Here is a 13,327-nt window from a genome sequence, read left to right on the forward strand (position 1 = left end):
TACGGGATATTAAAGTTCTCCTTTTAATAATGAACCGAACCAACGCATTAGCACTTGGTGAACACATGAACTCCTCAAACTATGGTCATCACCGGGAGTAGTTCCGGTTATTGTCACTCTGGGGTTGCCGGATCATAACACATAGTAGGTAACTACAACTTGCAAGATCGGATGTAAAACACACATATATTGGTGACAACATAATAATTTCAGATCTGAAATCATGGCACTCGGGCCCTAGTGACAAGCATTAAGCATGGCAAAGTAGTAGCAACATCAATCTCAGAACGTAGTGTATACTAGGGATCAATCCCCATCAAAATTAACTCGATTGCATGATAGATCTCATCCTACTCATCACCGCCCAGACAGCCTACGAATAGATTACTCACGAACGACAAAGAGCTTCATGGAATTGGAGAGGAAAGAAGGTTGATGATGACGATGGCGACGATTTCCCCTCTCTGGATCCCAAGACGGACTCCAAATCTGCCCTCCAGATGAAGAACAGGTGGTGGCGGCCCTCCATATCGTAAACGCGACGAAAACTTTTCTTTTTATTTTTTCTGGGACGAAAGGGGACTTATAGACGTGAGTTTGGGGGCGGGAGAGCCGTGTGGGCCCCACAAGCCTGCCCACCACCACCAGGGGGGTGGTGGCGGAGCCAGGGCTTGTGGCCCACTGGCCCACCCCCTCAGGTGGAACTTGGCGCATATATTTTTTATATTTTCCAAAACTGCTCCCCGTAAATATTCAGGACGTTTGGAGACCTTTGATTTCTGCACAAAAATAACACCAAGGCAATTCTGCTGAAAACAGCGTCAGTCCAGGTTATTTCCATTCAAATCATGCAAATTAGAGTCCAAAATAAGGGCAAAAGAGTTTGGAAAAGTAGATACGATGGAGACGTATCACACGCCACTAGATTTATGCGAGCATGGCTGAGATGGTCTACATAGAGTGAGTCTCTAACACCAACCACCGCAGGCGCGCTGGAGCCATCACCGAGCCCGTGGCTAGGGAGGCACATGTTTCCTTCGCCCACCTGTCCGTATACGCGAACCCTCCACCTATGCACACCATCATAGAAGTTTCGCACGATAGCCGCGACCAACCTGCTCCATAGGTTGCTCTCATCATGGTGTGTGAGATGCTAAGATGCCGTCCCATCGTGGTTGGCTATGATGCATGGCTAGCATGCATTATTGAGCTGGTCAACACTGTCGGGACGCCCAGGCTCTCACCCACTCGTTGCCTCCTCTTGCATCGCATGTCGCAAGGGCATGGCATGGAGCCCCTCCTCCACCTCCTTCGCCTAGCCAGGGCGATGGGCGAAGCCATGGTGCATGCACACCAGAGCCATCCTATGGATCATCTTCACCGCCCCACACAAATCTCGAGAGGAAGCGGGGGTGCTAAAACTGCAACATCCAAGATGTCGCAGTGGCCCGGCTCCAGAACAATGCTGCTCTCACTGGTGGTGTCACCTCCTACAACAGGGGGCCGCCTCGCCTTCACCAGTGAACTGCACCACATGGTGTGGCCCACACCATTCAAGACCGAGCTTCCTCCTTGGTATGATGGCTCCTCAAACCCTATGGGGTTACTCCAGGTCTACTATGGGAATCGAAGCTGTCAGTGGCGAGAACAAGGTCATGGCAAACTTGTTTCCCATGGTTGATGAACCTCCACGAGAGATCCATATCTTCATGGCCCAAGTTGTGCATGTAGGTCATCGCCAACATCTTTACACACAAGTGTCCCCTCACTATCAACAACCTACGTGCAACGGCGAATCCACCCGGTGGGCCTCAACGGGCTCGAGCCCCCCTCCAAAAGTGAGATTTTTTTACTACTACTCTCCAGCCCACCCCGACCTGCCAAGCCCAGTCGGCCACGTTGCACTTCTCCAGTTCTCCTCATCCACGAGAAACGAGACCACGACCACGAACCCTAGCCGGCCACCCCGCACATCTCCATCGAGGCACCGACTGCCGGCCTACCCGCACTTCTCCGTCGGCCGCCCCTCTTCCTTGGCTCGCTCCTCTCCAGCCGCCCTCCCTGTTCGGCCGTTCCCAAGCAGGTCGCCGTCTGCCCGTCTTGGCTTGGTCGCCGTTTGCCCGTCTCGGCCTGGTCGCCGTCTCCACCTGCCCTCCTCATTCAACCCCATCCCTGAAGTGCCTCGGCGAACAGCAGTGGTCCACCTTCGCCCCTCACCGGATTGCCAGAGCGAGGCGTTGGTCGGCCCCTTCAGATAGAGGCAGTTGGACAGAGGTTTTCCCTTTTTATTTAAGGCCCTGTTTGGAACCATAATAGATTATGATAATCTGGATTATGAAGATAGATTATATAATCTGGTTTATAAAAATAATCTAGGTGAACATGTTTGGAGGCCAGATTATATAAACTGTAATCCAGGTCTTACATTGCATAATGACCTGTCTGCCCTCTTTTTTTAAAAAAAAGAGGAGGGTGGCGCTGGTAGGAATGTAATTATCTCCAACTTTACAAGGGTAATGGGTCATTAGCAATTAATAATCTGATTTTAGCTGGTGTAGAGTAGATTATGAGTTTCTAATAATCTATCCATCTAGTTTTTATAATCTACACCATAAGCTGTCATGTTTGGAGACAGAATAGATTATAAAAACTGGATTATATAATCTGGGTGGTTCCAAACAGGGCCTAAGTGTTCAACTCAATGCTCTCTTCTAGTTATAAACATCTAATCCATGTATCTTTTTTTTGTAGATTTGCAAATGAAGAGAAAAAATATGTACGATTGGTTTGTTAGCACTAGCAGTTCAAATTCAAACAAATCCCCATGTTTCACCTGAACCTGAACGCACATAACACATCAACGTAGATATTCCTACTCCAACAGAAAGCCCTAAGCATCCTGTATAAGAATTTCATCCAAGTTAGATTTTTGGTGATCCGACAGACCGAATACCAATAGAAAATTATGCCCCAGAAGTTCGAAGTGAAGTTAGGAGAGCCTATTTGTTGAAAGGGAAAAACAAAGCAGAGGGGCATAAATTTGAAGCCAAATTGGATGGTAGAATTTGGAGATCTTTTCAACCACAATGGCTAGATCGGTTTGATTGGTAGGAATATAGTGTGAAAAAGGAGTCTGCCTTCTTCTTTTGTTGTTTCCTTTTCAAGAAACCATCACAGGCCGCTACATTTGGAAATGATGTATTCAAAGTAGATGGTTACAAACGTTGGAAATCAGCTTTGAAATTTTTTCAGTAACATGTTGGTGGGCCTTCGAGTTACCACAACATTGCTAAAGGATTGTGTGACGATTTCAATAATCAAAGGGAAAATGTGGCTACCAGATTCTCTGTTTACAATAAAGAGCTTGACATAGCCTAAAAAATCCGTTTGAGTGCATCATTGGATTGTGCGAGGTATCTCATAGCACAAGGGGAAGCATTTCATGGACATGATGAATCCTCCAATTCCATCAACAAAGGCAATTTTAGGGAGTTCTTGGACTGGTACAAGGACAAAAGGAATGATGTGAAGGAGGCATTTGATAAAGGGCAAGGAAATGCACTTATGATATTTCCAGAAATTCAGAAGGACCTTGCTGAATGTTGTGCAATGGAGTTTACGAAAGTCATCAAGGATGAGCTTGGAATTAAGAAATTTTCAATGCTTGTTGATGAGGCTAGAGATTGCTGAGTAAAGGAGCAAATGGGAGTGATTTTGAGGTAATCCATAGGAATTTGCATTGTTCTTTTACATTTTCATTATTGTTTGATTGTGTTCTAATTTGTAACTACCTAAATGTGCAGATTTTTGGATGATCATGGGGAGCTTCAAGAACGATTTCTTGCAATTAAGCACATAACAGATTGTACATCCGTTGGAATTAAAGAAGCTTTGGTTAGTGTGTTTGATAAGCATGGGTTGCTTATTTCTAGGCTTCGCGGACATGGTTATGATGGAGCTTCAAATAAGAGAGGGGAATTCAATGGTCTACAAAAGTTGATTAGAGATGATAGTCCATATGCTTCCTTCGTCCATTGTTTTGCCCATCAATTGCAGTTGGTGGTTGTCACAGTAGCTCAATGTTGTCCAGTCATTGCAGATTTCATCAACTATCTTCCATTGATAGTGTCTCAGGTGTGTTCACCTTGCAACAGAAATGATGCATTGCTTGCAAAGCACAATGATAACTTGATATAGTTGATGGAGAATGGTAAGATTTCAGGTGGAACTGGGTTACATAAAGAAAGCAACCTAGCTAGGCCAGGAGCTACTGGTTGGGGATCACATCTTAGAACCTTGCTTCGTATTTTCACAATGTGGGATACGGTGGTGGATGTGTTAGCAATCATAGTTCACGATGCTCGGGAACACACTTGTTAAGGTGGAGCTTCAGGTTTGATCATGAAGATGGAGTGCTTTGAATTTGTGTTCATTATGCTATTGTTGATAAACTTGTTGAAGACCACAAACATGCTATCATAAGCTTTGTAGAGGAACAATCAAGATGTTATCGAGGCCATGCATTTGATCTTTGATGTGAAAGAAGGTTTGCAATATATGAGGGACAATGGGTATGAGTCATTGTGCAACCAAGATGAAACCTTCTACGTGGAACATGGCATTGATGTGACAAGTATGGATGATCTTGTTGGGGCTATGTGCAAGTCAGTTCGCAGCAAGAACAGGGTATCTCGACATCACTATTTCAAGTTTATCATATTCTATCTTGCTATTGACGCAACTATCGCTGAGATGAACCATCAATTCAATGAGGTTAACACTGAGTTAGTGGACTGCATGTGTTGTCTTGATCCAGCAAACAATTTCTCAAAGTTTAACATTGACAAACTTATTAGACTTGCTGAAATTTACGCTGAGGATTTTACAAAGCTGACTGATTGTTGCTAATAATTGAGCTTCCGTCATTCCTTATAAAATTTTAGGAGAAGTGAGGAATTTAATGGATGTCGCGATGTTTCCAGCCTTGCTCGGTTGATTGTTCAAACAACAAAACATACAACATTCCAATTGGCATATCGCCTCCTTGAGTTGATATTGATTCTCCCCGTGGCAACTGCATCAGTTGAGCGAATATTTTCAGCAATGAAAATCATAAAACGGATTTGTGCAATAAGATGTCAGATGAGTGGCTCAATAATTTAATGGTGTGCTATTGTGATAAAAGGATATTCAAATGTATCCCTGAAGATCGGATCATGATACGATTCCAGAAAATGAAAAATCGCAAAAGACATTTGCCTCGTGAGTACAATGTCATTTCCTAAAGGTATACCTGACTTCTCCTCGTGTTAATTTTGTTGTTATATTCATAATATTAACTTTGAGCCCCCCTTTATTTTCTTCCAAGATTTTCCACTACCTACGTGCCATGCGTCAACAGCCTGGCGAGACCCTCCGCAAGTACATTCAACACTTCAGTAAGGTGTGCCACAAGATTCCATGTGCCTTCCATGCAGCAGTCTTTTCTATGTTCTCCTCCGGCATCACGGACAACAAGATGTGTGAGAATCTTTCCATCAATGATGAGCTCATCATCGTAGCCATGCTATTCGAACTCCCTTACTGCTGTGCTAAGACTGAGGCAGGCCATCTCTTTGCCCACAATAATCTAGATGTGGTCTTCGACACTGCCAAGGCCAAGAACAAGGACGCCAAGCGCAAGGGTCGTGTCATGCTGGCGGTGGAGCCCGAGAAAAAGTGCGGTAGCCCCCAAAGAAGGACAACCGGCACTTTTGTGCATACCACAACATTAACTCCGACAACACCGAAGACTGCCACGAGCTGAAGATGCTTCGCGTGCACGGGAGAACCTTCGCTCCAGCCGCAACGATCGCGGTGCGGGCCGTGGTGGCTTTCGCAACAGTGCCCCCCGGGGAGAGCGCACCATCAAGAACAATAAAAACAACTGTCAAGACTGGTGAGACGCCCCACAATGAGCCAACCCTCAAGCCAACTATGCTTCTCCATGCCCCAACACCAACAATGCCAATCGGCCTGGCGAGGACTCTTGGGGCTACCATGAGGCTCGCGGGATGGCGTGCATCCTTGACTGGTCTCAAGCTCCCTCATCCAACTATCACTTCAAGAAGTTCTCCACTGAGGTCAATGCCGCCCTCCGAGGGGCTGAGGCCTCAGGGCCCATCAAGTGGTCAAAATATGTGATCACCTTCATCTCCAAGTATCACCCCAAGTCCACGAGGACCTTGGGTACCATCCCCATTATGTGCACTCCCACCATCAACAACATTGGCGTCACCAAGTCACTCATCGACTGTGCCGCAGGCCTCAACATGCTCTCCATAGAAACCATCGAGCAGCTCCGTGTTCCTTATGAGCGATTGATGCCGACAAGGTCCTTCTCAGGCATGACAGATGGGTCCACTCTACCTTTGGGGCAAGTGTGACTTCTTGTCACCTTTGGCACTTGCACGAACTACCACTCGGATTTCATTGACTTCGACACGACACATATCGGCCTACCCTACAATGTCATACGGGGGTACCCCGCACTCGCCAAGTTCATGGTCGTGACCCACCATGCCTATAACACCATTAAGATGTCAGGTTGCGGCCACGCCATCACCATCCTCTTTAATGAGAAAGAGGTTGGACACTCCATCAAGTACATCTACATAACTGCCACCACCACCTATCATGTGGACGAGGGAAACCTTGAGCTTCCTAAGGCCGCACCCGCGCAGAAGAAGCAGATGTTCTCTGAGGTGTACTTTGGTTTTCTCATGGCTGATATCCTCGCGAACAGACATAGTGATGAGGCCACCATCATGGTGTGGCAACTCGAAGGTATTGATTAGGGACGGGAGACAGATTTACCCAGGTTCGGCGCCTCAAATGGAGGTAAAAGCCTATGTCCTACTTTTGTGTCTATATTGATGGGAATCTCGATTACAAGGATGCAGAATCACTAACCTAGCTCTCGTGGGTTTCTTACTTAATCTCTTTGGCTCGAGGGCTCCCCTTTATATATAGGTAGAGGCCCCAGATTTACAATAGAGTTCGGGTCGAACTAACACAAGTGACCTACTACAAATCCACTATATCATTCTTCCCAAGTTAGGAAGGCTTCCGACGTCCTTTACCTTACATGTCTTAAGTGACTGTCTTCTGGTGTGGGGTCGTATGACGTCTTGAGTCACAGCGCCTGGCGGCCCACCTTCTTACTATTTATTTATGACTTGACCCTACCCCATGAGATAGGTCACATCTTGGGATTATATCCTCGACATTAGGCCCCAGTTTGACTCAAACTAGTTCACGTCAAGCTATCTTGATCAAGTAACGAGCCGACAATACTGTTGATTTCCAATTTCTCCAACTGTCGTCTTGTAGCTTCCGATGTCTACTCATGACGTCACCCATCAAAATTTTAATGTTGTTATGGTGTCGTCACAACCAGTCCTCTGCATGCATTTTGTCCCAGAAATCGAGGTGTCGTACCTTCAATGTTCTTACTGTGACTCCTTTATTCCCGCACCTCGCAGTTGTCACTTCTAGCGTTGTCAATACGGGTGGAGGGCCCCTACTTTTCACTTTTACCCCCTACTCCCATATTCTTCTTCTTCATCTGGATCAAACACCTAGTCGCGCCATTGTTGTTGCTTGCTTTCAACAACTGCCTTGCATCGCTGTGATACCTCGTCTCCTTTTGGATTTATTCAAGCGGTTTTGACATCTTCATTGATAGACGAGGTATGTTATCTTTATTTCTTTCCAAATCCTTCGTCTGAATTTCCTCTGGAGTTAATCGGAGACCTCGAGGGTTCCTCCTTCCTATTGATCAGTATTCCTATCTTCCTCACGTTTTGAATCTTTTATTTCTATCGAAACGGGATAATGGGCATGAATGACTTCATTTTTCCCGTAGCATATTCTGGTCCTTCTATGACATGGACCAAGTGCCTTTGCTATGCTTTAGGTTTCCTAATTATTTTCCTATTCCAAACCTTCTTTAGATCCGCGGTTGTTGCAATTTTGATAGGAAACTGTTTCTCGTGTACCCAAGAGAATCAGAACTTTGTCTCGCGTAAGACGCCTTTTATTGTTAGTGTCTTGTATAAATGATCTTAACCCGCCACATTTAAATATTGCCGGCTTATCTCTATGGAAACTCTTCTATTGAAGATGTCCATATTTTCTTATGTTTGCCATAACATGGATGTTTCTCCAATCTTGTGACTGATGTCCAGGTGCGTCATTATGTCAAAGACATCCATCTACAATTGGGTGCCTTCACAATTTCAGAAGAGCTTCTCCAGGGCTATGTAGATGAAGGTTTATTTTCCTCCAAGGAAGTAATCACATGGTGGGTTCCTCAAGGGGAGACACGCCCAAAGCCTAATGAAGGAGAAGTTGTGGTTTTCATAGATCACGTTCTCAGAGGTTTTTCTCCTCCCGGATCAAAGTTCTTCTAGGATGTACTCAAATTTATTCACCTTCATCCACAAGATTTGGCCCCTAATTCAATATAAAACTTATGCCAATCTCAAGTCTTATGTGAGGTGTACTTGCAAATGGAACCCACTGTTCTAGTCTTTATGGAATTCTTTTATCTGAACCGCCACACTGAGTGCATGGATGGCCCCAGCCAAGAAATGGGTGGTATTTCTATTCAGAGGCGCGGAAATGGCGACTTTCCTTCTGCTGCCTTGCCAAGTCATCCCAAAGGGTGGAACAAGACTTGGTTCTATTGTCAAAATACTACCCAGCAGACGAACATCCTTTGTCGGGTTATAGACCAAATTGACTTCCAATGGATTTTGAATTTCTCGGCCAAATTTCTCAAGAAGAACCTAACAAGTTTGCCTTAGTTGTCAAAAATTGGCGACTCTCCGTTCTCAAGGTCTGACCGGAGTGGACTTGACCCGTTGTTGGACATCTTGGATGATACTCCCACTGAGCTGTCAAAACGCTCTTATGTGCAAGTACTCTCGTCGTGTAGATGACCCTAAAAGATATAGCACCGTGATTTTGACAAATGATGATGTACATATGGTTGTGAAGAAACTGCTTGGACAAACTCTTCAATGCTCTCAAAACGGCTCCTCCAGTAAGAAAATTAACTCATCGCGTGATTATCTTGCTGATAACCTCTCCAATCTTTTGAATACCTTTGATTTTATTTTATCTTGCGGGGTTCTTCTTCATTTTGGAAGAAGAGAACGAAAGTCCCAGTTAGCAATTCTAAAGTTGTCCCTCCCAAGAAAAAGAGTAAGGTGGTTGTTACTACTCCAACTTTTCGGGCCGAGTCTCCTCTAGCCAGTGTATCTGAGCAGTCACCTACCCGAAACTTCAAGATGAGCTGCCTCGTAGTCAAACTCCATCTCGTCCCCAAGCTGGTATTTTTAAACAACCTCTCAATCCCGCTGACTGAAACTATCAGGAATCCCTCCCCTCATCTCCTGACTCATCTTCTTCGAAGTTGCCTCCTTTTTTTATTAATCAAGGGTATATTTTCCTTATTTTCATTGTATATGCTTCCCTGTTAGTATTTCTTGAGTTTTTTTGGCCTCCTTGTTTTGTAGAGCGAGGGCCATGACACGGAATCTTGGCAATTTTTTGTTACTCCTGAGCCAGAAAATCTAGATACGGCGGTTTCCGCAGCCTCCGACCGAGTTGAAAATAATCAAGAGATTCAAGTTGATCTATCTCAGCCTAGAAAAAACCATTGCTTCATCTCGGGGTGTGGAACTTGACTCGACAATTTCTCATAAACCATCAAAAGTTGTCCCTTTTGATGCAAACGCAGAAGTGGTTATCCTTGGGTCAAGCTATGGTGCTCCTGGACCTTCTGATGTATTATCAAAACAATCCATGAAAGAGAACACTATCCCATCTAATAAAGGGGAAGCTAAATAGAAGTGTCGACACCATGATTCTCTTCATGTTGAAGAATTGTACGCTCGCTATCTTGAGCATCTTTCTTCAAGCCGACAAATGAGAGTTGGCCTTGTAAATACAATAAGAATGAGTAGGTAAGCTACGTATCTCATTGTTTGAAATATGCCCTAGAGGCAATAATATATTGGTTACTATTATATTTCCTTGTTCATAATAATTTTTTATTATCTATGCTAGAATTGTATTGATTGGAAACTCAAATACATGTGTGGATACATAGACAACACACTGTCCCTAGTGAGCCTCTAGTTGACTAGCTCGTTGATCAAAGATAGTCAAGGTTTCCTGGCCATAGACAAGTGTTGTCACTTGATAACGGGATCACATCATTAGGAGAATGATGTGATGGACAAGACCCAAACTATAAACATAGCATATGATCATGTCAGTTTGTTGCTACTGTTTTCTGCATGTGAATGTATCTGTTCCTATGACCATGAGATCATGCAACTCCCGGACACCGGAGAAGTACCTTGTGTGTATCAAACGTAGCAACGTTACAGGGTGACTATAAAGGTGCTCTACAGGTATCTCCGAAGGTGTTTGTTGGGTTGGCATGGATCAAAACTAGGATTTGTCACTCCGTGTGATGCAGAGGTATCTCGGGGCCCACTCGGTAATACAACATAAAAATAAGCCTTGCAAGCAATGTGACTAAGGAGTTAGTCACGGGATCTTGTATTACGTAATGAGTAAAGAGACTTGCCGGTAAGGAGATTGAACTATGTATAGACATACCGACGATCGTATCTCGGGCAAGTAACATACCGAAGGACAAAGGGAGCATCATACGGGATTAACTGAATCCTTGACATAGAGGTCAACCGATAGAGATCTTCGTATAATAAGTAGGAGCCAATATGGACATCCAGGTCCCTCTATTGGTTATTGACCGGAGAATGTCTCAGGTCATGTCGACATAGTTCTCGAACCCGCAGGGTCTGCACACTTCAGGTTCGGTGATATTTCGGTAGAGTTGAGTTATAGGTGTTGGTAACCGAAAGTTGTTCCGAGTCTAGGATGAGATCTCGGACGTCACGAGGAGATCCAGAATGTTCCGTAGGTAAAGATTGATATATAGGAAGTCCTGTTTTGGTCACTGGAAAAGTTTCGTGTACTTCGGTACTGTACTGGGAGTGCCGGGAGGGTGCCGGGGACCGTCTGGAGGGGTGTCACGCCCCGAGGGGCCTCATCAGCTGTGGGAGGAGACAAACCAGCCCCTAGTGGGCTGGCCTAAGCCCCCACTAAGGCCCATGAGGTTTGAGAAGGAAAAAACACAAAGGTGGAAGAGGAGGAAAGGGTTTCCAAGTGGAGAGGAGGTATCCTACTCCTAGTAGGATTGGAGTGGGACTCCTTGTTGGAAATATGCCCTAGAGGCAATAATAAATTAGTTATTATTATATTTCTTTGTTCATGATAATCGTTTATTATCCACGCTATAATTGTATAGATTGGAAACACAATACTTGTGTGGATACATAGACAAAACACTGTCCCTAGTAAGCCTCTAGTTGACTGGCTCGTTGATCAAAGATGGTCAAGGTTTCCTGGCCATAGGCAAGTGTTGTCACTTGATAACGGGATCACATCATTAGGAGAATCATGTGATGGACTAGACCCAAACTAATAGACGTAGCATGTTGATCGTGTCATTTTGTTGCTACTGTTTTCTGCGTGTCAAGTATTTATTCCTATGACCATGAGATCATATAATTCACTGACACCGGAGGAATGCTTTGTGTGTATCAAACGTCGCAACGTAACTGGGTGACTATAAAGATGCTCTACAGGTATCTCCGAAGGTGTTAGTTGAGTTAGTATGGATCAAGACTGGGATTTGTCACTCCGTGTGACGGAGAGGTATCTCGGGGCCCACTCGGTAATACAACATCACACACAAGCCTTGCAAGCAATGTGACTTAGTGTAAGTTGCGGGATCTTGTATTACGGAACGAGTAAAGATACTTGCCGGTAAACGAGATTGAAATAGGTATGGGGATACTGACGATCGAATCTCGGGCAAGTAACATACCGAAGGACAAAGGGAATGACATACGGGATTATATGAATCCTTGGCACTGAGGTTCAAACGATACGATCTTCGTAGAATATGTAGGATCCAATATGGGCATCCAGGTCCCGCTATTGGATATTGACCGAGGAGTCTCTCGGGTCATGTCTACATAGTTCTCGAACCCGCAGGGTCTGCACACTTAAGGTTCGACGTTGTTTTATGCGTATTTGAGTTATATGGTTGGTTACCGAATGTTGTTCGGAGTCCCGGATGAGATCACGGACATCACGAGGGTTTCCGGAATAGTCCGCAAACGAAGATTGATATATAGGATGACCTCATTTGATTACCGGAAGGTTTTCAGAGTTACCGGGAATGTACCGGGAATGACGAATGGGTTCCGGGAGTTCACCGGGGGGGGGCAACCCACCCCGGGGAAGCCCATAGGCCTTTGGGGAGACACACCAGCCCTTAGTGGGCTGGTGGGCAGCCCACAAGTGCCCTATGCGCCAAGGAGAAGAAAATCAAGAGAGAAAAAAAAAAGGAGGAGGTGGGAAGGAAGGGGGACTCCCTCCCACCAAACCTAGTCCAACTCGGTTTGGGGGGGAGAGTCCTCCCCCTTGGACTCGGCCGACCCCCTTGGGGCTCCTTGAGCCCCAAGGCAAGGCCCCCTCCCTCCCACCTATATATACGGAGGTTTTAGGGCTGATTTGAGACGACTTTTCCACGGCAGCCCGACCACATACCTCCACGGTTTTTCCTCTAGATCGCGTTTCTACGAAGCTCGGGCGGAGCCCTGCTGAGACAAGGTCATCACCAACCTCCGGAGCGCCGTCACGCTGCCGGAGAACTCTTCTACCTCTCTGTCTCTCTTGCTGGATCAAGAAGGCCATGATCATCGTCGAGCTGTACGTGTGCTGAACGCAGAGGTGCCGTCCGTTCGGTACTAGATCGTGGGACTGATCGCGGGATTGTTCGCGGGGCGGATCGAGGGACGTGAGGACATTCCACTACATCAACAGCGTTCACTAACGCTTTTGCTGTATGATCTACAAGGGTACGTAGATCACTCATCCCCTCTCGTAGATGGACATCACCATGATAGGTCTTCGTGCGGGTAGGAAATTTTTTGTTTCCCATGCCACGTTCCCCAACAGTGGCATCATGAGCTAGGTTCATGCGTAGATGTCTTCTCGAGTAGAACACAAAATTTTTTGTGCGCGGTGATGTGCGTTTTGCTGCCCTCCTTAGTCTTTTCTTGATTCCGTGGTATTGTTGGATCGAAGCGGCTCGGACCGACATTACTCGTACGCTTACGAGAGACTGGTTTCATCGCTACGAGTAACTCCGTTGCTCAAAGATGACTGGCGGGTT

The sequence above is a fragment of the Hordeum vulgare genome, chromosome 2H (genome assembly GCF_904849725.1).
Source record: "Hordeum vulgare subsp. vulgare chromosome 2H, MorexV3_pseudomolecules_assembly, whole genome shotgun sequence".
Classification (NCBI taxonomy): domain Eukaryota; kingdom Viridiplantae; phylum Streptophyta; class Magnoliopsida; order Poales; family Poaceae; genus Hordeum; species Hordeum vulgare.